We start from the raw sequence: 27,470 nt of genomic DNA on the forward strand, positions 1-27,470 counted from the left end.
TTTCTTAGTGAAGGTAACTTTACTTATCTTCTTTGTGGTATGTGCCTTTATCAGACTTAGAGTTCATGTCTCAGGAGACAGAGCATTGACAAAGCTGCATTGAATGTTTCAAGCTGATGACTGGAGAACAGAGATGCTATTTCACAATGCCACACTCACAAGTTAGGAAATATGTAAATAATGAACTCAGCTTGCAAAGGGTCTGACATGAGTATATGATGGGATGATTGGTATATGGAAACGAAGGAAATTCAAAAGAAGTGGGAAAATATTTCTAAGGTATATTGATAAAACCCAGTGAACTGGAAGAAAATCAGTCTCTGTAAGTGGGTGAGTGTGTGTATGTGTGTGCAAGCAAGTATCTTGTGAGGCTCACATACTTATGAAGTTGGTGGCTTCGAGAGAAACATTAGCTGGGTGTTGGTGACCTATTAATCAATCATGAGAAAACAGAGGGGAGAGCAGATAATGCTAGAAGAAAATTCCTCTTCTTGTGTGATATGCCAAGACATCTGGCAGATGTTATGTTGGGCCCTAAGGAATGGACAGTTTAATTTTAGCCCTAGCAAGGAAATGGGAAGTTCTAAGCTCTTTTAATAGCACAAGTCTTAGTTTGGGGAAGGTTGCTTAAAAAAATAAGAAAAGAAAAGAAAAGATGCATTTATTGTAATATGAAAGAACTCCAGGGAGCACCAAGATTAAGCTGAGGTTTTGGGGTGTTGGACAAAAATACTATTTCCCAAGTAGAAATTAACATAACCATCATTTAAAAGTTGGCTAACGGGGACGTCATAAATGATGAATATTAAGTACTTAATATTCACTAATCAGAACTTCTAATTGAGAAGCTGGTTGTTTCTATGCCTTAGAGACATTGTCTATTTCAAATCTCCCCCTCCCCCTACATTTTACTGAAGAGGAAACTGGCACAGAGACGTGAAGTGACTTGAACAAGGTCAGAAAGTTCAGTTGTAACAAAGCCAGGCCTAGAACTCAGGTCGGCTGACTCCCAACCCAGTGCCCTTTCGACTACCCCGCTGCCTAGGATTGTAGCGGTTTGTGAACCGCCAGTTCTCCTCCGCAGGGTGGGAGCTCTCTGTGAAACTCTGTGATCAGACACTAGCGGGACAGGAGTATTGATTTTTGTTAGTTGAATTTGACATATATTGGGGGGCATGATTTCTTTCATAGAAGTGATACGCTCCAGAGGCCGGTTTTATTTGTGTGACTTTCACTCAAGTTTTGGCTGCTGGGTTTGTGGCTGTGCTTTTCTTTTACTTGTCCTGTTCTCCTTGAGTTCTGTCATCCAGGACTTGGGAGTCCTTTTCAAATGCCCTTCTTTGGAAGTTTGTCTGGGTCTATTACAACTTGCAAAAGTACCCACAATTGGACTCTGAGGATCTGTTTTGCAACGTGGTGCAGATTTAAATTGGCTTCTTTCAGAGATGCCATTTTGTAATAGCGATGAATGGCCAAGACAGTGAAATCCAGTCTAAAACAATTACTGGTGATTTTCCAGTTGTTCTGGATTCATCCAAAAATGTGCCCTCCATGTAACTTCTTGGAGGCCAGTTCTCTCTTGCAGACCAATGGCTGGCTATCTCCCATTCCCCAACATACACATGTTATCCTTAAAATGACTTTGACAACACAGGCCGCATTTAACCATGAGAGAGAGATGAGACAGTGCATTAGGAAGGGTGAAATGGGTTTCCATTTCTGACTCCTCTTGGACAAGTGAAAGTAATTTTGTAAAGAAGAAGAGTGATGTTTGGAAGTTTCCACATTTTCTAAGCTTCTTCCAAACGAAAGCATAAATTCTAAATCCAGGAGGCTGTCTAGAGAAGGTAGGGCTGGATGTGGACTTCTGGCAGAAACACAGTTAACGCTATAAACAGTTGAACCTCAGTGTGGCACTCCTCCAAATGAGTTGACTGTCGAAAATAAAATGTTCCAGAAGAACTGGGAGAACAGGAAAGAAGTTAAAACAGCATGGTTTGCATGCCAGTACTGAAGGAAGAAAAAAAAAACTTTGGGGGGCGGTGCATCGGAGAGAAGATAATCCTAAATTGAACTGTCTCCTGGATTTCAAAGACCTAGCAGGAGAAGTTTCCGAGTGAGGGAAAAAGGATTTTTATGAATTTAGTTGTATGTGCAGTTTACAAGGAAGCTCTTTTGAATCTTCTGTCCCCTTGAACTTTGTATCTGCAGAGCTGCACTTACTGATAACTAGAGCGTCAATTGGAAGCGCTTCAGATTTACGTTTTCTGCTTGGAAATAGTATCATAAAATTTATCTACTTTCTAAGGGCTCGTGCGCTTATCAGTGGAAGCATACATAAGATTTTTAGTCTTTGGATGGGTGGCCCCAACACAAAGTTGGGTTTTTCAGGGCTTAGAAAGACAACAGGTAGCGTGGTGTCCGAGAGGGACCAGTACGGTCACCTGTAGGTGCGTTGTCTTTTAATTCTGGTGAGCAATTACTTGGTGTCTTCAAAGCATTCTTGCCTAATTCCTAGCTGGAGACATTTTTTCTTGAGTTATTCTTGGAGAGAGGGTTTCTTTGTGTGCCAGGTCATGAGTATTTCGGTATTGATTTCCTTGCTTTCATGTGTTTGCTTGTTCAGTTCACTGCATGTGGCTTCTGGATATTAATAAAATACTTCTGCTGTGCCTGGCCACATCTTGCCCCCAACTTCATTGAAAGAGCACAGCCCGCTCTTGGGGGTGAAGGGAAGGTTGGTAGGTACATATTTGTCCAAAAAATAAACACTGGAAGACAAAGACTGCTTAATTCAGAAAGTTACTTGCCAGGCTTTCGAGTAGACTTTTTCACAAAGATCAGGCAAGGAAAGATGGGGAAGGGTCTCCTAGGAACCAATGGATCCTGATTCAAATGTTGTAGGATCGCTTAATAGGAAATTAAGCGTTTGTCCAAGATGAGTAAGCAAAGACTTACCTTTGGATTCAGATTGGTTTGAGCACAAAAGGAGCTGGAGGCCCAGGCGAGACAACTGTGTCAGAAGTAATTAAGCCCAGGATTTGTGGAGAGGCTTATCTGCCACAGAGCCCAGCTGGGGAAGGCCAAACTCGCTCCCTAAGCCCTTGTCTGGCCAGTTGAACCAGAACACAAGCTAAGGCCTTCAAATTTCGGAATTCTTCTCTTCCCTGTTCAGATTTAAGAAGGTCAAGTCGTTATTCTTCAGTTTTGCTCATGTCAGCTGAGTGTTTCTTTCTTGAGCTGGGAAATGCCAGAGGCAGGGGGGTTAGGAGCCTGATTTCCTCTGAGGGAACAGTCTCCCTTTTGACACTACAAATATGCCTCTAACATTGTCCTTATTACTCAGAAAATAATTGTGCAGTGGCACAATGTGGGATCCTTGAGAGATGTTTGCTGCACAAAGGTTCCGGTACTCACCTGCAGATTAAGAAATGGGTTTCTAAACCGGCTCATTTCTATTGCTAATGAAAAGCTTTGGAAGGCACCTGTGAATTCGAGCTCCAGCTGCTCTCATGGTAGGAGAAGTTAGGCCTTGAAAGGATGCACGGATTAGCCCGTCAGAAAAGCAAACAGGAGCATCAGCACAAGTAGAAAATAGACAGGGTTGTTAAGCTAACAGAAAAGTAGGCTAAAGCATTGCCATAATTATGTAGTAGAAATTTGCTGGGGAGGAGAGACTGCTGGGATGGGAGAAGGAAAGGAGGGAGAAGTGAGGCAGGGGGATGATTGACAGGTCAAAATAGAAGAGGTCTGTTCATTGGGAAGAGTCTCCAGGAAGAAGAAAGGCATTGCTTTTAAGAAAACGATAAGCAAGTGGAAAAAGACCTTGTAATTTGGTACCTGTTGCATGTGAAATATGAAGACCAGTGCTCAGACCCACATTCTTTGGTCAGCCCTTCTTGTGAAAAATGGAACTGGGCTTGGAAGACAATTTCTGTGACTTCAGGGTTACAGATACAGCCCTTCAATAAAGGGCAGGTGGAAACTTGAAGGAACTGGTTAAGTAGGCCTTGGTGGCGATTTTCCTGGAAAATGAAGTAGAGAATAGAGCACAGTAGAGAATAGCTGCATTATTAATGGGCAGAAAATGTGATAGTCCTCTCTAAAGCTCTCCATAGAGCTCCTCTCCCTACGCAGTGGGTGTGAGAAGAAACGAAGAACAAAGGCATGCTGATTTCAGAAGGGAAAGGAGTGGACCATGATAACTACCGGGTGTCCATTCGGGGATGAAGCCATTGCTTGAGCTGGGCATCACAGGCTGATCTTTCAGTCCAATCCTGGCATTTTAAAATCCAAAAGAAGGCCATTGTGGTCCAGAATGTTTAGCCATTCTAATCCTTAATTCCGTCATCCCTCTGTGTTGTGACCAATTAGTCAGCAGTTGAGCATCAGTCACTCAACCCAGATTGGACCTGATCTAGGAGTCTTTCATGTGGGGTAAAATTTGAATGCTGGGTTATAGACCGAAGATGGCCAAAGTAGATCCCAGCTAAAGAATATGTAAAGATTTCGGTAACAAGTGTGTATCACTCAGAAACTTTTCTCTTCAATGGTTTCTAGCTTAAATTGTCTTCTCTGAAGACTGTTAATAATAGTGACCACTGGGCAGGGGATCTGTCTGGAAGAGACCATTTTCATTTGATGGTCAGAGTTCAGCTGCAAGCACTTCTCCCGCTTCTGCTGCCAATACTGTCCTTTCTGATATTGGGTAAGCCTACTGTCTATAAGCAGAATAAATATGATTGCTTCATCCAAAAATCCTGCCAACTCCTCTACAGAGTGGGAATATCACATAGTCCTTCAGCAGAATGCTCTTTCCCCTCCTGGGGTGACTCATAGTTAATATGAATGCTAGGTAACGTTTGTTTAACATTTCATATGAACCAGGGACTGTTCATATGGTAGAGAAAACTGAAGTTTGGGGAGGTAGAGTAGTTTACCCAAAGTTGTGGAGTTACGACGTGGGAGAGCCAGGATTCGCACACAGGGGAACCACCTCCTGGCTCTGGACTGGTGGGAACTGGCCTTGATTATTACTTAATATGTTAATAGCTTATGTTCCCCATGGTTTCTCTCTTTCAGTTGCTTCTGCCAGGAGTGTATCCTGGTGTTCTGGAAGGAAATCTGAGCATAATGGAAAATTAATTGTAATCTATTAGTTGATATGAGGGATAGAACTTATTGTAATAGCTTGACTAGTGTGTTTAACTAGAATACCCTCTTTTTGTTCTTCTGAGTTATAGAGGAGATGGTGGGAAAAAAAGACAAGAGACCATGTGGGAGAAACGTAGAGAATAAATATTTTTAAATTGTACCTGTATCCAGCTCAGTAGTGTAAAGTAGTTGTCCACGTGGATATTTTAAAAGAGCACCTACCTATGATGGCAGAAAGATAAGCTCTATGACTTTTTTTAATTAGAGACAGTATCTTCCTTTTTTCCTTCTTGGGGCCACTTTTGAAAGTCTCAGTGTCCTATATTGGCTCTGGTTACTGTAAGCACAAGAAATGTTTTCAAAAGCCACACACACATTTTTGAAAGTTAGTTCCACCGTCTAATGGCCATTTTTGGAAAATAGTGCAGATATTCTTCAGAACATGGGTGCCAGTGTCCCCACGTCCTTTACTGATCACCGTGTCCTCTGTTTAGATCACGGAGACGTGATGAATGTTGTGGTTTTATTTGCCCCTCCCTGAAACATCACAGTACAGTAAGAAGGCTGCTGTTCATGGATGACCACAAATGTCCTTAATAGAGTAATAAGCTGTACTGAGGGAGATGGGGCAGATCCAAATGTCCCTAAGATCTCCGGGACAGTAGCTTTGCCGTCAGACAGGTGGTCGGACATTAAATGCTGAGCAGACTCTAACTTTGAAGCAACTAGTGGTGGTTTTGTAAAATCTTAACCCTGCTGTGGATCTGTTCAGGTGATCTCCTGTCCCCAGACAGACTCACACCCAAAACCTTTGTAGGAAGCCTGTGTCCTGTTTGCAAAATGTACTAGAAGAGGCCAGCAAGTCACCCATTTTTACCTGTCGTCTGTATGATTGTCTACCAAAATTATTAAGACCGTTGTTTTCTTAGTAAAGGCCTTTGATGGGAAAAAGGCTCAGAGAAAATAACTACGTAGTCGAAGAGAGTAAAATTGAACTATACCAAAGCATGCACTTCTCCAGGGGGAATTTCTGTTTAAGAGCAATAGGGCAGTGCTCAGCCTTAGGTAGCGTAAACTGTGACCCTAATCACTAGTGCTCAGCCATCAAAGATGCTCCCTCAGACCAGCCTGTCTCAAAGACCGGTCCAAAGAAAATCCAGGCTGCTCTCAGGAGATTTGTAGAAAGTGAAGGTGAATCGGGTCAATGTATCTTTGTGGGTGCAGTGACATCCAAGTGGGAACTGGACATTGAATTTGAGAACACACTCAACATGAGAGGCGAGGCAGGAGAGGGAGCCTTGGAGCGTGACCAAGGAGGGGAATGTACAAAGTTTATGTATTTAGGCCTGCTGGAGGGATCCTCCCTTATGCTGGAAAAAAAACAAAAGGAAAATCACCTCCTCAAAGACAATTCCATTGTAATGTGAAAAAGCACATTGTATGGATCCCATAACATAGCAGGCTTTGAAGAAAGCAGAATTGTATCCTTCACTGGCGCGGAAGTTCTCATCATTCATGTCCTTTCCCATGGCTCTGACTCTAATTAGTCATTTTGGGGGGCTGAGCAGGGAAGTGGTGTTGAGGAAGAGATGGATGCCAGCTGTCCCTGAAATTCCTTCCTACCCCTAGTTGACTCCTCGGAAGTCTTTGAGCACCTCACCCATTCTTTTTCTGACCAGTCGCTGTAGCTTGTTAAGAATGAATGAACATCACCCATAGGTCCTGAAATTAGCAAGTGTTAAATGTTATGTGATTATTAGGGGAAAAACAAGATAATCGAGTCAGTGGGCTTAATTAGGTTGTGATTGCCCAGTTGCTGCTTCATGATAATTATATTCAAAAGCCCGTTTCTAGACGTCAACTACAATTATCAAAATTGACCCCAGCACAGGTAAGTGGTGGCGATTTTATTGGACGCAGCTTTTGAACAGTGACTTTCCAAGGTTTCTAGTATGTTCTTCCCTCTTCCTTCGTCCCTTCTTGCCACCTTCCCATCCTCTTTTCCCCATTTCGGTAGAAAGGACGGTAGCAATATTATTTTGTCTATGGCCATGCACGTATTGTGTAGTTTATGTTGTTGTCTACAGAAAAATAAATCCTTAAATTTTTAAGAGTCAAATATGACTGAAAAGGATTAATAAAGCAGCAAATGGGAATCTTGAGGCATAAAAATCCAAAATTGGCTAGATTGTTTTCCTCAGCACATGAAACCTGTTCAGTAGATTTAATGTGATTCATCTGAATAGATCTTTTACTTTATAAGGCATAGTCTTAAAATGAAAGAGAGAGTCGTCTGTGTTTAGGATATGGCATTATCAACATGATCGTGGAGGTGTGAGGAATAGAGAGTGAGAGCTTTTAATTTTATATTACCTCCTCCTTTACCCCAAATTCATGACATTTGGCGCCCGTGGATTCTAGTAGAAAAAGAACATGTCGTTGCTGGGGACATTGTTGACTGTTTATGTCTCAAATGAAGACGATGATTTCTAGGAAATACGAACAACCGCCTGTATCAGAAGTGGGTATGTCAGTGTGACGCCGTAAATCACTGGGCCAGGTTGTCGCTTGGCAGCCTTCCCTTTGTGACATGCAGTTGTATGGGGAAATAATGCACTTAAAATTTGTACACCATGGGTAAACTTCAATGCAGTGGAGCTGTCTGAAGAATAACTAGGAACTTGGCTACTGTGTAAATGGATGTGTGTGTGTATGTATGTATGTATATATGAATATGTAAATATATATGTACTTATGTATCTATATATATAAATATGTATGTGTATATATGTTCTCTCTGGGAAAAGCTGCTTATTTTTGCTGAAACATCAGGAGGGCAAATTTCTCAGAATTTCTGGGTGAACATGCAGTTCTTTGAACAAGTGTCGTCATTGAGGAAAAAAAAAGTGGTGTGTAGTGGATAGGGCATACTGTTCGGGATTGCACAAACACAGGATGAAATTTGTCTCCATCCCTTCCTAGCTGTGTGACCTTGAATAAGTCACTTAACCTCTCTGTTCTCACGAATTTCTACCCAACAAAATGGAGACTCTGAAGAACTGACATAAGGACTAAAAAATATTATATGTGTAAGAGTCCTGGTTCATCATGGGCCCTCGAAAAATGGTAGTTTCTTCCTTCCTCACTGATAGAGAAACTGAGGTAGAGATCTTCTCCCAGGGCTTTGCCAGATGGGAATTATTTTGTCCTTGGTCTTGAACTCGGCTTTTTGAATCCTGCCTCATTAATTTTGTGCCGTGTCTGCCTTAAGTGATGGGAGGTCCTCATTGCTGTTGGCCACTCACAGGTGGGCTTTTCCAGATGGTGAGCTGCTGGTCTGCCTGCCTGTGGACCACGCTGCACCCCATATCTGTGTGTGTCCGATCAGCAGGATCTGTGAACTGCCCAAGGATGCTGCCTTGTCTTCTTGGAAAAGTGCATCCACCTGCTGACAAAGCCTGTCCCAGCCTTGCAAAGCTGTTCCCTGGAGTGTTGAGGGGGAACAATTTTGAATCGATGTGAACTTCTAGGAGCTTTTGGGAAGAAAGATGCTCTTACTGTTCTGAGTGTTTGGCATCATTCTGGCAAATATAATTTGTCTAAGAAAATTGTGCTTCTTGCAGTGAAAGTACCGGCTCTGCTGTTTTCTATGAGGATCGGATGCTTCTTTGTGGCTGCGCTCAGGATAGCTCTGAGGACTGTCCTGCGGCCTTGCTTAGAATTGCGTTGGTCTTCTCTGTGCAAATGTTTATTTCAATAGTCCGAGTCTCCTTGGTCTTACTAACGTACTGTAATATCAGATGCTTTGAGATCTGAGGAGTAAGGAGGCTAATTTTAGAGTGCCTTCAGCGTAGATGATATTTCAAAATGTGGACTGGTGATGGGAGGGCCTGACAGAACTCACCTAACCCTGTATGCTCCAAGTCAGAAGAGCAGCCATCGCCGGCCTCCTTGGGGGCAGCCTGAGGTGGCGGTGGTGGTGACGTTGGTGGCAAAGGTGAGGAGCACGTGAGTGATTCTTTGGGAAAACAGCATAGTGAGTTTTCACCTTTAAGAGGTGAAAGTCCACCCAGGAAGAACTTATTTATTTTGACACTGAAAATTTCCAGAGAGACGGAGGTATCAATGAAATGTATTTTTTTAATTATAAAAAAGTTTTGTCGCCACTTGAAAATTGTGTCCGGAGATATTTGAGGAGAGAAAAAAAGACCATGCATTTATTCACGAATGTTCGGATCTCTAGGAGGATCTCAAGTGAGAGATTTTTTTGGTCTCGAAGGTGGACCCCAGAAGTAGAGGAGTGGAGGTGTACCCATGTGTGGTCGTGGTTATTGTGATGTGGAATGCCCTCAATATAATAAGAAATTCGAGGAGAAACAGCAGGAGCTGAAACTCGGACTTCTGAGGATGCCCGAAAAGCTCTGGGAGTAGAAAGATTTTTCCAATTTCTTTGAGCTTAGATAAGGGATACTTGTGGGAATGCCCCCTCTACATGCGTTCCGTTCTTTTCAAGTTGGAGGATCCCTACTTATCTGTGACCACAAAGTAGTATAAAAGTGATTTGTTTCACTGGGGGAGAGTTCCTAATTTGCTCCTAGCCTCCAGTTTATGTTTATAACATGATTCTCTCTCTAGCGAAAGCTGAGAGGCATTACGGACGTAGAGCACCCAGCACCCGGCCAGGGACCCAATAAGTGGCCACCTCTGCAGTTCATTTGCAGTGGTCAGTTAGTGGCCCTGCAGTGCCTCTGGTGCACAGGGCGCGCTCCTTATCATTCATCTGCTGCCCGGCTTTGCACACCTAGTTAGCAGTTGTGGCACGGCCACAGAGTTGGAAAGAATTTAGTGTCTTCACTGTCCTAAAACGTGTTTTATAGATGCTGTTGTGTATAAGAAATATGTGCCCATTCATTCACCAAGCATATATTGAGCGCCTTTTGAGTACCTGGCATGCTCCCCACCGGGTGCCTAGGTGGTTGAACTCAGGGCGTGTGGGATCTCTGTCAGTTGTGTTAGGCTCTTTGTTTTGGTAATTGGAGTGATTATGATGGAGATGGATGTCCTTAGCCACATTTAAATAGCCTGGGGGGGGGGGGGGGGATGGTGAACTGTGGCTTAAGGCATTGAGAATGGATGCCTGTTTAGAGGCAGGCATTTCTGCGTCTTTGTGGGTATATATTTACAATATAATTCACTAACCATGTAGCCAGTGCTGCGGGGGTACGTAATCTGGCAGATCATTTAAATATTTACTCCAAAATATCTTGTTCTCTGTTGGTGTGAAATAGAGTTTCCAGTTATTTTTAGGTCATTTTCATCTTAGCAACCCTGTTGGAGATGAACCAGACACACTGCTGTACACTGTCCCCACATTTTGATAGAATTTAATAAAGTAAAGTTTAATGGTTTGGTCCCAAGAGGCAAGCAGACCATCTGGTTAGCAGAAGGTTAGGTCGAGTATTGTGTGGCTGCTGAGAGGGCCACAAACCAGCCCGGACGCTCTGGTAATATGTCCAGTTGCTGAATGCATGAAGCACTGAAATGGTGCTTTCAGGTCTGCCGAGCCAGCAGTTCTGTTACCACCGCTGTGACGCAGGAGATAATTCAGCTGGGCAAGCGGCAGCGTGGGGGTGGATCTCCAGTACAGGATGTGTAATGTCAACATGAAGGATTGGAGCTGGCAGAAGGAAGGGAAGCACTCATTTCATGCCAGTGCAGGAAGCCTAGAGAGATGCTTCCCGCCCCCCTTGCATCTTGTCCTCTTCTGGAGCTTTCCCATTATGCGTTAAATGATTACCTTGTGCATGGTCCATGCAAAACTTCAGCTGATTTTCTGCCTCCTTTGGAACCTGTCAGCGTAAACAGTGAGCCACATTCCACACACATGGAGGGCGGGCAGAGGCAAGAGTGAGCCACACAGACTGGGAGGAGGAGAAAGGGCTTCGTCAGGCAGGAGCATCTTTGTGCTGGAGATGGAATCCCATTGTACGTCCCTTTGTGCTCAGCTTCGAGACCAGCCATCCGTTCAAAGGCTGCAATCATCTCGGAACATTGTGCCGCGGCTGTAGTTAGGAGAAGGCTTGAGGAGGTTACCGTGATTCTGCAGGGGCTTAGCAATTACATAATTGCCATGTAACTGGAGAGAGCCATCAGGATTGTCTAGTTCGCCTGGAAAGAAAGCTTCTACAATTTGAGGGGTAGATTGTTTTTCCTTGTTAAACTTGAAAGCTGATGAGCAAGTACATCCAGCCACCGGCTGGAACCGGGTCCTCTCACTGGCATGAGAGGGGAGGAAATTCACAAGTACTCTTGGCTGGACATTCAGTGGACTTCACAGCTGTGTTAAAGGGGGAGAGAGAGAGAGCGCACAACTCACTGACTTGGAAAAGTGGATTCTTATATCAGTTGAACATGATACCTGACATTTCTAATATCTGAGATTACATCCTGTATGCATGCGAGGCATGGAGTATTCCAGAGCTTTCCTAGGAATGGGACCAACGGAGTTGTACTTGATCACCAAGAGCCCTCTTGATTTCTGCTGCCTGCTCAGGAGGATTTTCACAGCCTCTCTCAAATGAATACTCTCAGATGCTGATCGGCGGAAGCACCGCAAGGCCTGACTGTCATCAAATGTTCCTAAATGCTGAAATTCTCAATGTCAGCCGTAGTGGAGTGCCTCAGCAGCCCGGGGGCTAGAGCAGGCTGGACAGGTTATCTGTGAAGACCTCATGGCGCAGGAATGAATTCCTTCTTTCAACCACCTGACCACTTGTTTTCCATCGTTGAGAAAATTTTGAGGTGGAATTGGTTAGAAGTAGGTGTGAGGGTTGCATTAAACTGGCAAGGAGTCCAGGCTCCGTTTCATGAGATATGAAGCTGTCCTCTAAAATTAGCCACATCTCCTAACCCAAGTGTGGGCTTTATGTTTGTTTATGTGAAGTAGCTCTGAATTTCAGCAATCCTGCCTTTCTGGAGCTGCCCGAGTAGAAAGAGTGGTTGTTGGGTGCGTTTTTATTAATGACATCTGTTTGGCCTTTCATAACTGTGATATTCATCCATATTTCTCTATTTAAATGTGTTTGTAGCCAGAATTTCAGTATAAGGGAAAATAAAACATTGTGCTTCCTTTCTGAATTAAAAAGGAATGGCCAGATGGCAGTGTCGGGACCTGGACTCCCTAGATGGATTAGGTCCATGGGTTCCTAGACCTTTTACCTTTAGACCTCTGCTTTGCTCTGGACCTCCTGGGCTGATTGCTGAGGTTGACGGATGAACTAGTTATCTTTAAGAAGTTTGATTCCTGTGAAACAATGTTGAGGAGCTTTCAGGGAGCCAGCCCCTGTCAGTGCTGAGCTTTTATTTTGTAGCAATCTGGAGGGATATAGGATCACCCATGGTGACCCTAGCCTGCGTCATTCCAGGCAGGCCTTGGCATGCTCCAGCAGATGAGTAAGGACGAGGGCAATTGGCAGGAGGACTCGCTGAGTTCATCTTGCTTTGTATCTTAGAAACTGGCCTGACCTTGTTCCATCATCAGTGTTTGGGCACTCTGAGAAACACTAGACCATCTTTCAAGCGTTCTGGAGATTGTGTCAGGAGCAGCGCGCTCTCATTCTGGGAAGGAACACTTGACTCTAGCACTCATGGAGACCACATCTAAGGGAACCCTTTGCTATCAGTGTTGGGAGGCCCGTGAAGACCTTGGCAGTGAAGGCCATGGTATGTTGTAGAAAGAACATAGACCTCATAGCCAGTGAGTAGCTGTGTGACCTTGAGTGAATGATTTAATCTGTGATCCTCAATTTCCTTAGCTGGGGGAAAAAATCTACTTTGTATGCTTCTTGTGGGGAATAAATAAGATCATGAATGTAAGTTTCTGGTGCAGAGCCTGACATATAGTGGGCACATAAAAAATATGAATTCCATTTTCTTGCATTCTTACGTTTTCATAAAAACACTTATCCTAGGCAGAGCACTGTTAAAAAATGACTATCTGATTAGGAGTCAGAATATCCTTGAGTCCACAGGAAATCCCTGTTAGGGGCTCCTTGAAGCTTGAACTGGTGGGATTGCTAAACATTGAACTTCTTGGCTTTAGAGGCTGAGCAGTATCTTTTGTTATATGGTGACTTTTAAAAGCCATTGTGCTCCTCTATGAAACATGACTCCAAAATCTGGTAAAGGGGAAGAAGAGTACCTTAACCTCTGTTTTCAGTGTCTTGAACATTCTGTAATAGATTATTTATTAAATTCCTTAGATGAAGTTCTGGGTTTTTTTTTTTTGTTTTGACTATGGTTACACAACTCACTGCTTTCAAAGAAAAGCCTGACATTCCCCAAGAATAGCATGGCTGGGAGATATTTAGGTGCCCAGAATCCCAAAGCCTGCATGATATGAATGACTCTTACAAGCTTCTTTCCTTTGACCTTTAACCCAGTGTGCCATTCCTTATGTTGGTCCTCAATGAGGCCTTGTTGACTCTTTTCAGGGAAAAAGACCTTAGCTAGTTAAAATTTAGCCAAGTCAACTTTGAAGGCCAACCACTGGTTTGTCTCATGATCAATTACGGAATGGGACTAGACTAGAAGATACAGAAAGGCAGGCCCAGGGTCTCCCTTCTTCATCTCTCTATCATCAGTGCCTTGCACAGAGCCTAGGGCAGAGATCTCTAGTCAGTAGGTGTGTAAACCAAAATCCAGCACTTTTTAGAAGGTCATGTTGCACCTAAATATCTGTTCCCTAAATACACCTCAATTTCTGAAACTGAACGTTATCCTTTAGTTTCTTCTAAGCAATGATTGCTATTCCAGATCTCATTAGCATACAGCATTCAACTTTAGTGGAGATTTGACCCTGACATTTTAATTTAAAAATAAGAGTCAATGTAAGTTCTTAATCAAGAGAAACTCCCAACTCTACAACCCATAGTAAATATATTTTGGAAGTCAGAATATCTAGATTGCAATCTAGGTTAAAGAAGCCTAGGAGACTTTGGTTCTTGAAGGATAATCTTTGAGGATGACAGTTTACTAGTATGATCCTGAATGAGTCTTCAGGGCATTGTAAAGTCAGATTTCATAGAATAGAGTCTGAAACATTGGAGAGGAAAAAATTCAAACGCAGGAATACTCAACGATTCAAGTCTGGCGGTTCTGGAGGAAACTCATTGGTAGTTTTATAAGAGAAAAGGAAAGACAGATCTTTTTCCAAGACTTTATTGGACCCATTAAGTCTAAATGGATTGTGGCGTGTATTTCATGGGATAAATTGGTGGTACGGAAACTTCAAGGAATATGGGGAAAAAAGTTAGAAAAAGAAAAGATGAGTAAATGTGTTTCCTATCAACTTAACAGAATTGAAGGGATGAAGCAATGGAACCAGGACAATGGTCATGTTCTTTGAAGATGGTCAAGCAGGTTCAGAAAAGCTGCTTCTTCACCTTTGACTTTAGTTCTTGAACATTTGAATGGAATGATTTAGACCATTGAAAGTCTAGTATGTGCAGAAGCCTTCTAGGTATGAGGTGACCTTGCAGAACTAAAGAAACCCATGGATACTGTTAGCTCCAACCTCACTGAAGGACACATTCTGAAGAGCCAGCTCATTAAGCCAGCTTTTGAAGGGTGTGCGCTGCAGAGCAGTTTCCTGTTATTTGGTTAATGGTTGACCTAGTTCTGTTGCCATATGCTTCCTGGAACGCATTCTAATATAAAGTATGTGTTAAAGCAAGACTAGGATAATAGCAGGAAAGTCACAGCCTCTCTGAAGGAGAGAGCATATCAAGGCTGGCCCAGTGAGGGTGGAATGGTGTATGGATGGAGAATGAAAAGGCTTTTCTCTTCATGGTCCTGTTTACTGATTCTGATTTTAATGCTCACATTTCATCCCAGCCTATTCTAAAGAATTGCATTTTCCCAAAGTACCTTGTACCTAAGGCCCGCATCATTAGTTCATGCTAGGCCAAGTTTGATGTTGAAGTACCCTGAGTAAAATGATTACTGCAAGGAAAGATTAGATTAGATTTGCCTAATGGCAGGTGATTTTATTTTTATATTATTATTTTTGTATTGCCAACACGGGATCAGTAAATCTTTTTGTCTAAAGTGTGGATGGAGTCCAGAGTCTAATACCAAGGCTCTTTGACGTATTTATCATTTTACCTGGAATCAGCAGCCTTGGCTTGTTCCTTTAGATGGACAGGGGAGCCCACACAACCATGGGGGCTGCTGAGCAAACTTTGCACCAGACACAGTGTTTATTTTTACAGCTTCAGAATTCCAAAGAATCCGTAGGGCTAGTCTGCTAATTGCTGGATATTTGGGTGGTAGTAGCGGAAGCTGTTCTGTTCTCTTCATTGCTCATAAAGAAAATGTTTGAGTAACTACAAGTGTGTGGGGTTGGGTGAGATGGGGTGTGGACAGTTCCTTTTAAATCTGTTTTTTAAAAATCACCATAATTGTGGTATGGGACAGTGATTTCCTAAACCAGGTGATTTTCAGACTCATTCTGAGAACTTGGAAACAAAAGGGAGGTTGTTAAAAATAGAGTTTTAGGTTCTACCACAGGAGAAGGATTCAGTAGGTCTAGGATGGGACGCTCGAATGTGTGTTCTTAGAAGCCAGATTTACGAACCACTGGCCTTGGGAATTCAGTGTCATTAGGCTGGTAAGGGAGGAAGAAACAGCTACTCTGTTTTAATGTCTCACATGCAGGAAGTAGGAAGAGGAAAAGAGATGCTGTCAGAACTTGATATTTGTAGCTGCTAATAATTTGAGCTGGGGAACACGCTTTCGTCTTTTCTTCCCCAGGAATTCAGTACCTCCAGGGCACCTTAAGGGTACAGTATACCAAGTGATTTAGGTTTGGGAAATGTCATCTTAGTGGCAGGCTACTTATTGTGCACTACCAGCACCATCCCCCACTGCCCCATCCCCTCCCTCTCAGCATGGAGGCGATGTTAGCAGAATATCTGTCATTCATCAGTTAAATTGGATGCAGGTTTTTCATAGCAATGTCTTTGGCAGAAACAAAGGGAAGTTACATTATGTTGATTTCTATATCTAAGGAAATTGGTGCTGATCCACCCAATTAGCTTCTGGGTTTTTTGTTTTCCATTAACAATGAAGAGATGCACTTGTTGACCAAGGACTTGCTCCATCTGACTGCCCACCTGGCCTGTGTTAAAGTTACTGCCTCTGATAACGGGCCACAGCTAACTGACCCATTTGTGAACCAGAATGACCTTAACTCCAGGATCACCCTGATCTGGGGTCTAATAGTGTGCCTGGTAGATAAGTAGTTGATCTTCTATCTGTGGTTAGTGGATGAATGAATGACTGAACCAGCTAAGTAAATATTGCCCCCAAGAGATAAGAAGTGACTTGGAAAGAAGAAGATTCTGCTTCAAAGCAATGTGTGTGGTCAACGTAACCTTTTAAGGACGTTTTCTGCATTCATCTCAACAAAAAAGGAAAAGAACCCAGTTGGAAAATTTGACAGATCAGACACTTTGGCTTCCTGAGACAATACAAGGAAATTATTTCTTTTCTTTACGTGTTGTCTGTCTCCCAAACAATTGTCACCACTACTACCACAAAAAATCCTGCACACATTAAAGAGAGTGGCTACAGGACAATTACTGTTAAGGATATTTGATGTTCTTTCTCTATTCTTCCTTCGAACTTTAAAGGTCTCATAGGGAGTCCGTGAGAAGAATGTGGTTTTAGAAGTAGAAGACAAGAAACAGTTGAGTAGAAGGAAGCAAGTTGAGGAAACTTCTCTCATGGACAGTTATTTGTTTGTAACAGAAAACAGTGGTCATGGCTGAAGAACTCATGCTCATGTCCTTGGCATGCTGAGAAGCTCCAAGAATGGAAGACAGTCTCTTCAAAGTTATTTTGAGGACTTGGACACTACCTACTAGGCTTCTAATGCTTACCCAAGTTAAGAGGTTGAAGTACCTCCAAGGCCTTAAGTAGCAGCTGAACATGTGATCTTGTTAACCCCGAGATGTTGCTGAGAAGTGACTCAGATCACTGTGGCAAACGATCCTGTCCTGTGCCAGCTGCCCCAGCAGAAATCAGCATTAGGTCACCCTTTAGGCAGATGGTACAGAGCTCGTGCTAACAAAGGCTTTAGAACAAGGACAACTTGCATTGGCTCTCCTGCCCGTGGGACTCGTGTGAGGACTGTTTGGTGTTTTGGACTCATCTGATTCATAAGCGTTTCCAGTTCCTACCTCCACCCCCACCCCCTACCTTCACATAAACCACTTGGAGAGAAGGGGAGGATGCCAGAGGGAGTCATGAGTTCTCATAGTGATTTGCTCCTTGGACGTTTCTTCATCTAGATAGATGGAAGCTTTGTTTTCCCAAGGAAAAGGTAAAGTATGCTCCAAGTAGCCTAAAAAATGTGTGACGCCTATTTTGAATAAAATAACAGACTTGAATAGTTGGCGTTTTACTAAATAATAATCAAGAGGTAACTCATACCCAAGAACCTGGTCTGTTGGCTTTAGCATGAGAGGCGGTAGCTGCCTAATGACTCATTGAGCGTTACTGATTTAGCACAGAAGAAAAATGAGAGATGGGTGGTAGGAAGGTGGTTGAGATGGTTACCTCACCCGACCACTCTTTAAACTTTCTCTGTCTTTCCATAAAAAATTCAAAATTATTTTAAAGCTTGAAATGTCTTTCTGTTCAACTGAGCGAATGTGCCGCCTATTTCGAAAGTTGATAATGACTCAAGGGTATCGAGCTCTGAGGATTCAAGCCACTGCATGTTGGCAATGATACTAAATCTCAGTTTTATAAATAAAATGCTGGGCTGCCGCCTTCAGCATCCAGACATAGTCTGAGAGTGCATTCTAAGTCATGATCCATGGGTCCACAGCAGCATCAGCCACAAAAACAGGAGAGAGGGTCCAGAAGGGAAGGAATTAGTGTCATCGGCGTTGAATGTAAAGTCGCTAGTTATACTCACAGAAATGAAATCCCAGGCTAGAATGGATCTGTGAAGTCATCCTGCCCAACCTCTTTGCTTTGCAGTTCTGGAAAGGCTAAAGTGATTTGTCCAAAGTCCACCGTGTAAGAAGTTAGTTAGAGAAGGCTGAAATGGAATTTCAGTTTCCTGCCTTGGCCATCTCTGCTGACTCCACTACAGCAGGGTTGGCAAATAGCTTCTATTTCTTGTGCCAATTTTGATTGATTGGTGGAGACTGCCTGGAGCTCCGCTTTGAGGATTCTGCGCCTTGTCTCAGCTTGTTGGAAAGGAGCGTGGAGATCAGGCAGAGAAGGCAGAAGTAGGCGGGCAAGGGTAAATGACAGGCGGTGGCACTCACCCACGATTGCTGTCCCTTCAGATTACGTGTTTTAAAATCATACGTTTTACTCCCTACCAAAACACTTCTTCAGTTCGTGTTCACGAAGACTTCCTATTTCCAATTGTTTTAAGTCCAAGAAGAGGATATTAGTCAGCACGGGACTCTCATTCAGAACAGCTTATCCAAGTGACTGAGCCAAGGTGACTAGGTTGTTAAGTAGCAATTTGAACCAATGATAGAGTTTTCACCATGATTTTTGTCAACTAGCCTGAAGAGCTCTCTTTCTGCATCGTTCATATGGTCTAACCTTGACGTTGGTGAGGGATAGCTCAACTCCCTGTTTCACTACCACCTCCTTACCTGTTCTTACATGTTGTCCACAGTTTGCCTTTCATTGCCGGCATGCTCTATGGGACCTCCTAGACCATCTACTAAATCCCTTCCCTCTGTAGAAGGCTCAGAGAGGTCATAAACTTGCCCAGGGTCACACAGCTAGGAGCCTGGTGTCCTGACCATCACAGCTCCAAGATTTTTTCCTTGGAAGTTTCCTACCTGTTATAACACGTGATTTTGAAACTAGAAGGAACCTTGGAGATTATTTATTTAATCTCATTTTATGGCCAGAGAAATTGACTCCAAGAACATTTAAGGGACTTGTTCAAAGTAACTAAGTTGTTAAGGAGCACAAAAACTCCCCAGGTCTTGAGGAACAAAGCCAAATCCACAGTGTATATTTTTTTCCTTTACTTTCTTTTCTTTCTTTTAATGAGAAAAATGAACTGTGTATCACAAAATTCACAGAGAGCATATTGCTTTGCAACATATCAGAATCTGTAGATTTCATATAGTTAGAATGATGAAACTGATTCAAGAGGACTTTTTGGATTATCCTTTCATAGTTTATGTAGTACATTTAGAAGAAAAAATTTTGGTGGTAAATTGGCTTGTAATATGACCCTCACAAGGTTTTAAGTATAATTTCGGAACCCTTTCCGCTTCCAAAGATAATCTGTTGTGGGGACACCTGGGGTATAAATGCCTGGTGATCCAAAGTGTGCCATGAATTTGTGATGGTCTCGCAGAGTGGGCACATGAGGGTTGTTCTGTAGCTGCAGGATGTGGAGCACCCATCGCCAGAGCTCTGCTCTGCTTATCCTATGTACAAACAAAGTATGTGGGATAGTACTTTGCCCTGAATAGGGTCAGTGTTTGGTGGGGAGGGAGCTGTGTTTCACGGGCAGAGCGATCTGTTGTCCTCTAATTTGAGATGAATGCCACTGATAACCACATAGACAAGCCTGCTGTCGTTCCCCCCCTGCACTTGCAGCCGTGTGCTCCTCTTGGCTGGCCTGGAAAACAGAATTGAAGCTCTCTTGCTTTTGAGCATCTTCAGCTGCAGAGAGCTCCTTTTAAGGAGTGCCACTGTCATCTGTCCCCACTGGCCACTTCACATGTGTTCTTTTCCCCACCATATTAACCAACGAGGAGGGAAAGTTATCCAGATTTCTAAGAGATCTTGGTGTTCAAAAGAGTGTTGACTGGTGGACCACTTAGCAAGTTGGCGAGGTAGCTCACCTTGGTGCTTTTGCTCTCTGCTGGAACATTTCCTTTTGAAGTGCTACCGCTTATAGAATCATCAATAAAACCATTTCCCTTGCTCCTTCTAGAGGCTCCACCTCACCTTGAGCCTTTGTTTTGGAAGCTAATGGTGTAATGTCTACACAACACTGGGAACAAACCATTCTTAATTCCTTTTCCTCCCAGTCAATTGTTTCAGCAAAATGATCCCCTTTCACTTTAACAAAAAGATTCTCTTTCTAGCTTAAAATATTCCAGATATGCTTTAACTTGCCTTGGGGTCATAGCGCATGTCTTCCAGGACTGATGAGTCTTGTCAGTTGCCCCAGGGTGAGAACTTTAATAAGCAAATTGCACACACCTGGTTTTGCGAAGTATGGGCCTAATGGGGCACCTAGGTGGAAGTCGGTATTTCCACTCTGCGTACACGCCCTTCCTCCCCACCCTTTTAAAAGAGAGCCCTCAGAAATTGCTGCCTCTCCATTTCTCTTGTAAAACTTTCCTGGTCTCTTTGCTCCCCTGTAGGGATCGTTATGGAGCTCAGGTTGTTGCTGTTGCCGCTGCTGTGGTTCAGATTTGAAAGTCATGCCGTTGATGGGATGTGCTGTGTGTACAGGGGAGGCTGGTTAAAAGGAGACAGGGCTGGTGAACTCTCTTTGTTAGGCAGTGCCTCCTCTTCCCTTTTCTTTGATTTGTGGCTGCCGTTGGTGTTAGCACAGCCTTCCTCTGCTCACTCTTTTTGGCCAGTTGAAAAAAGACAACCTTTTTCCCTGTTTTTGAATGCTGGACACCAGGCTTACGTGTCTTACACTCATTCATTCATTGATCACTTATTCAAACATTTATTGAGCATCTGACTACTTGCCAGGCTTTGTGCTAAATGTTGGAGTTTACAGAAATGAAAGACCCAGACCCTGCCTTCTAGAAGCTCATAATCTAGTGTTTACATCTCCACGTTGGCACGTCTGACTTGGTGCATTGTAATGCATTTTCTTTGGCTTCTGTGCTCTCTCTAATTGCTGAAGATCAACTCCCCCAAATAAAGCTATTTGGATGTCTTTCTTGTCATCCATTCTTTCAGACTTATTGGGGTACTCAGGTGATCAGGATGCGGGATCACTTCCTTAAGAAGCTGCAAGTGGCATTGACATATTTGTATACGCAGACCAACTAATGAGCATATCCATTTCTTTGAATGCTTTTGTGCTCTCAACTAGATTCCACGTTGATCTCATATTCCATCTGCCATCCTTCCAATATGCCTACAGGATTCTTAGGTTAGGCTTCTTCTGCCCTAGTTGACCTATGCATCAGTGAATGACATTCTGCTAAAAGGCGGTAAAATCTGGTGATAACATTGAGCTCTTCAGGCAGCAAAAACTATATATGAGGCTTTCTGGGCTTTGATGAGGCCGTGGATGACCTTACTCTTCAAATCTGTTGGCAGCCTATGTTCCACCACCATTTGCATGTAAGTACCTCAGAAATTCCAGTCATCAACCCAGCAACACGTGAAGAATGTCTTCTAAGGACAAGGGTGATCTTCTAGTCCCTTGGTTTGGAAGAGTTTCCCAAACAGCTTTAGGAAAATTCTTTCATCCACTTCTAGCTGCCCTTTTGGGGCATATAAAAAGCTGGCGTGCTACATAGCACGTGAAACCACTCAATCAAATATCATATCTACCTTCTCCAGTTCTTTCCCTATGTCCACAACCATGGTTATCCATTTGTTTTATTGTGCAGTTAGGCTAAACATCATTTGTGCTGAGAAATATTTGAGGCTTGTCCCCATTCACACTGACACACTTAGGCTTTCCTCCATATATTGGTGACTGTCTCAGGTTAGCCACATGTGTCTAGGTCAGAGGGCGTATGCTTTGATATGGAATTCCAGAGGTCATTCCCTGCCTTTGTCCTCCACACCAAAGCTCATGTCACTTGCATCATGCTGTGACATGAAACAATATTGCATCGTAGGGAGTGCCTAATGGACTGTGTTGTCCAATTATCATGAGATTACCAAATACTTTTGCCTGGAAACTTGCCAGCCTAGTGAACAAAGAGATGCCCCAAGCCACTTTCTCACGTTTATTCTGGAAGACTAAATGGCATTCTTAATATCTGATGGTTTCCTCTGTACCTTTCTGCTTGAGTAAAGAATAAGGCAGGCAATTTTTTTTTTTTGGACCAAGAATGTAGCTAGTACAGGAAATCAAGATTTCTAGCTAATTTCATGAGAATTAGTAAAAAGTCAAAGGTGGAACAGAGAATACACCAGCATGAAAAGGAGATGATCAATTTGTAGGAAATGAGAGATTGATATGTTTACAGTAATGAAGAAAAGTTCTTCCTGGAACAGAAGTGCTAAAGCAATACGAAAAAGAGACAAAAAAAAAAAAAAAAAAGCACTTTAGCACACAAACTATGAAGCCCAGGCTTTTTGTTGTTGGAAGTTCTGATATTTCTTGAATTCTTCGACTTTCTCGATTTTTAAAATCTACCGTATAATTCCAAAATAATCTTTATTCATCTCTGTGTTTTCCTTCTCCCTGAGTTATCTGTGTCCTCTGAAAGTTTAAAAACAAGTGATATTTTTTTTCTCATCTCTGTTGGCGGAGACACACAATGGGCTGCCTTTCCCCTTCTCTGTGGAAAGAATGGAAACATAGTAAGCAGCCAGCGGAGCTCCATACGGATTGACATGCCTTGCTTCTGCTTTTGAAGTTGAGATGGTCACGAGAGAGAAAAATATTTTCGCTTCCAAGCCTAAGAAAAGGACATTCCTTCTCGTCTTGGCATCTTGTTTTCTTGGTGTTGATTTCTCGTAGAATCATCTTCAGTCCCCTTAATAAGTCACATCTGAAAATGAAATCACTTTTGTAAGCTTCTTTTCCTTTCCACACCCTTGATTATAGAGAAGGTGACGTTTTCTTAGGTTTATCTGAAGTAACTTAGGATGTATTTTCCTGGCATTTTCTTGCTCTGGATGAGTGCCCGTTGTTGTTGAAGCACGTTCAAGAGTTTTCCAGAGCCCTATGCATTCTGTTCTGTTAAACAAGGAAAAAAATGTTTTAAAAAAGTTTAGTTTTCACCTTGCTTTAGACAAGCAGCTCTCAGAGGCATCATTTTCCTTTCAGGAAGATTGGGGTTTGTAGGTTAAATTCCACATCATACAGATTCCCTAATGACAATGAAGTTATGTGATCAACAATCTTTTCCTCAAAATGTGTTTTTCTATTGAAAGGGGAAGGGATTCCATTTGAGGCTGTTGATTAAGACGTGAAGATGAGGTCTGAAATTGGTGGTGGCCCAAGGTCGTTGGTAGAACTAATGGACCATTTGAAAATTATTAGCAGCTGGTTTAATAGAGTTGTAATAACTACAGCTGTGTGAGAAAATCCAAGCACACGGTATTTGGAATGTCCCCTTTGAGGTCCTTTCCTATTGTTCTAGAATAATCCTGGCATTCATTTAACAAAAGTGCAACTTGGACAAAAGATTAGGTAGCTCTTTACGTGAGTATGAAATACAGGCTTTATTTGCTTTGGGTTTTGACTATCTTTTTACCTTTTTTAAAATTCTGGCATCATTGAGCTTCTCATACAACCTGCGCATCCCCATGTCTCACCTGATAATGTCACAACTTCAGAGTCTCACAGTGTTTGAGAATTTTAATGGCTTTTCTAAGGAGTTCTTTTTCTTTTCGCTTACATTTTTTATTAAAAATTTTAATCGTATCAAAGGATTTATGGGGTTTAATTTGCCAAATTCCGAGGCAGTGGAGGAAAAGACAACTGGAAGAGATTCTGTACTTTCTAAAACACACCTTTTCTTAAAACATAACACTGGTTTCTGGTTTTATACAAATGAATAGAGGAATAATTTGCTTAATAAGATCTTTGCGTTTGTAGCTGGAGGCATACACACACACATTTACGTTTGTATGTATGTGTATATAAATAATATTTGGTCTGCAAAGAAATATGCCTATTTCCTCCATCTGTCATCTGTACCTTGCTAACTCGGAGACTTGACATAGAAGAGAAATGCAGAGAGCATTCCACCCGGTAATGAATTCCACAGGCATGAGTCAGTCCGGCCCCAGGCTTCTCGTCTTTACCTCATCCTATTCCTGCTCTCAAAGTCAGAGGTCTGGATCTCCAATTCCTGACTTTGGACTGGGGAAGAAAGGAGGAGATGACACAGCTAACAAAGCAAGAGTCCTATTCTATATCTGAGAGCAAATTCCCAGAATCTACTACCAAGGCACGAAAGTGTGGAAGTCAGGTTTAGAGAAATTCCCTGCTTGACATTGATTTGCAAACCTCTTTATAAATTAGACCAAGAGCTTTCGGTATACGTGATGTAAGTTTGTTCTCCACAACAACTCCATGAAGCAGATGTGCTCTCTATGACCCACAAGGGTTGCACTTCCCCAAAGTCACAGCTGGTTGAAAGCCAGAACAAAGTCCCAAACCTTGTCTTCTGACCAGCCCTTTCCAGTACACCGTGGATGACTCACCCATGAATGACAAATGTTTTGTAGGCTTTTAAAGGAAGTTGGGATATTCAGGAGACATCCTCTAACCTTGTGAGGATGTATCATCATGGAAGGAAATCACCACGCTCTTCATACAATAGTCCTTCTCGGAGCCGGTGGCCAAGATGCCTTGCTATGGCTTATGTAGGATGGATTTTAGTGATGATGAAGGACATGGTAAGGATCTGGTAAGATAACAAATGCCCACAGAAATAGTAAGCAGTCCTGTCATAATAGTTTCCCTTTGCCTTTACTTCACTCGGAAGGTATGTACCCCAAGTCATCTCCAAAGTAATATGTTAAAAGCAACAGGCTCTGATGGAGAGGGGAAAGGAGAAATGGTAAAGGTACTCAGGAGAGGGCAGGCACTGTATTTTCTAAGGACCAGATTATTCCTACTCTATTGTCTAATTTAATCTTCACTGGGTTAGTGTTCAGTGGGTCCAATTTTGTTGTGATTCCTATTTGGCATATGAGAAAGCGGACGCTCAGACAGGTTAGCACGTGGTCACCTCAGTGTTAGGTATCAATGTGGGGATGTGAACCCAGGTCAGCTGTGCTCTTTCCATTGTGCAATGCTGCCTACAGACCTCTCCAGATTGTTTAGAAACATGATGCTGGCGTTTCTGGAGGACTAGAGAGGTCCATGAAAATAATGGCCAAGAGTTATTGGTGACAGACTGTGTGCCCAAATAATTTTTACATGTGACCTCATTTAATCCTTACTATAATCCTAAGAAATAGCACTACCACTTTTTTTGGGTAGATTCTCCCTGAGCTAACATCTGTGCTGATCTTCCTCTATTTTTTGTATGTGGGATGCCACCACAGCGTGGCTTGATGAGCTGTGTGTAGGTCTGCCCCTGGGATCCAAACCTGCAAACCCTGGGCCACTGAAGCAGAGTGTGCAAACTTAACCACTATGCCACCAAGCCAGCCCCTAACGTTTTTTTTTTAACACTTTTTACAGGTGAGGAAACGGAGGAAAAAGAGAGGTTATACAATTTCCCCAAGATCAGATAATTAGTATGTGGTAAAACCTGGATTCAAACTCAGGCAAGTGGGCTCTGCGCCAGTGCTCTTAACTCCCATGCTGTGTGCTGCGAGGCAGGCCAAAGGCCAGGTTCAAAATAGCCCTTGTTGGCCGAAGGTGGTTTTCAGCTGGATCAGCTCTGGGGTTGGGTGCATTATGAAAACGACCAGCTTGACAGTGTAGGCAGAGAGACTGTGCTTTGAGGAAGACCTTCGTATCTCTGTCATTACAGAGATAAGATATCAAGATATTATTTCAGCAATCCATAAAACTTAAGTGACAGACTCTCCTTTTTGAACGGGGGAGATCCTTAACTGGTTAGTCTCTATCTTGAGGAAAATGTAAAGATATGTCAGGGCTGGAAGCCAGAGAACAGATGGGATTAGATTAGCATTTTAAGTCTCTCGCTCCCGATGTTCACCTGCAGTAGGTGACCACCTCAAGGTGAGTTCCACTGAAAACTCTGTTGAATAAGTATCTGTTCAAAGCGGTCCTTGAAGCTTGTCCAAGTCTACACTGTCCGATACATGGGTGGCTTTTGAGCATTTGAAATGTGCCTGGTCCAAATGGAGATATTGCTGTAAGTCTAAAATATACTGATTTTGAGATTTCGTCAAAAAAAAACATAAAGTATCTCCTTAATGTGTTTTTATATTGATTACATGTTGAAATAATATTTGGGGATATATTAGGCTGAATAGACTCTATTATTGAAATTAATTATACCTGTTTGTAACTGCTAGAAAATCTGAAATTACATGCATGGCTTGCATTATATTTCTTTCTGACAGTGCTGGTCTAGGTCATTTCCTTGCTCTCTAGTTACGTAGAAAATATATAAGAACGCCATTATCATGAGTTGATGCACTGTCTCTGAGTACCATCTGGGTGTTCCAACCTAAGGACTGGTGCTTCTTAAAGTTCTTGGGCGATATTCTACACCTTCGCTGGCATTGTTCTTTTTTAGATGCAGTTAAAAGTATAATTTTTCATCTATCACCGAAGAACTAACTGTTCTTGGCATATATTAAAAAAAAAAATCGAGCTCAGACCGCATCTCATTAGTTACCCTAGATGGGTCACAAAGTGGTGACCTGGTGATGAGATGAAGTTGACAGGAGGAGAGTTAGCTTCTGTGCTTTCTCGTTTGTAAATGCCGTTTGGGTTTGACCACCTCCTCCTCACCCCCAGTGCATCTTCCTGGCCCAGCCCTACTTTATCTCATCCCTGGACCATCTCAGCAGCTGCTTTAGCAGCTTATGTCTCACCACCCGCCTCTCCCTCCCTCCCGCCCTCAGAAAGCCTTCGTAGTGCTGCTAGAATAATCTTGAGAGGACACAGCTTTCATTATATCCCATTCTCCTGATTAGGGATGATAAGAGTTCCCTGGTGCTCTCCCAGTGGAGGGAGGGAGGGAAGGATCTGACATTGGAGAGTCCACAGATGTTATCTTATTTAATCCCTATGAGATGGATATTTTTAGTCCCATTATACATACAGGTGAGGAAGCAGTTGTGTGTCTTGCCTGAGGTCAGGTGGTAGGCGATAAAGTTAGATCCTTACTGCTAGGGTGAGATCCTATTATCTTTCTTTGCTAAAAACCTGTGCTAGTCCTACTGACCCACGCTGGTTGCCTAGCTTTCAAGAACGTTCATTATCAAACCCACGGACCCACCATGTCCTTTCCCAGCTGTTCTAATCATCTTTGTACTTGGAAACTGTACCATAACAATCCACACTTCATTAGAGAGTGTTTAGAATTCTTCATTCTCTAATTTTTTTTATATTAGTCTTGTCCCGTATTTTAACTTCCATGAGAAAGAGCATGCATCCTATCTGC

The 27,470-nt window shown here is 42.7% G+C and overlaps 1 protein-coding gene across 15 annotated transcripts in view; it reads left to right on the forward strand.

The window, feature by feature from the left end:
- Positions 1–27,470, forward strand: part of ZNF462 (zinc finger protein 462) — a 140,066-nt gene that overhangs the window by 9,979 nt on the left and 102,617 nt on the right. Inside the window, exons 1-2 of one of the 15 annotated variants that reach the window (XM_046638521.1) lie at positions 12,578–12,910; positions 16,848–17,539. The exons of 12 other annotated variants lie outside the window; for them this stretch is intronic. The gene's annotated coding sequence lies outside the window, so the exon portion shown is untranslated. Of the gene's footprint in view, positions 1–12,577; positions 12,911–16,847; positions 17,540–27,470 lie in introns of those variants that run through there. 2 more of the 15 variants (XM_046638494.1, XM_046638536.1) reach the window with 2 other exon arrangements.

The sequence above is a fragment of the Equus quagga genome, chromosome 1 (assembly GCF_021613505.1).
Source record: "Equus quagga isolate Etosha38 chromosome 1, UCLA_HA_Equagga_1.0, whole genome shotgun sequence".
In the NCBI taxonomy this organism is placed as follows: domain Eukaryota; kingdom Metazoa; phylum Chordata; class Mammalia; order Perissodactyla; family Equidae; genus Equus; species Equus quagga.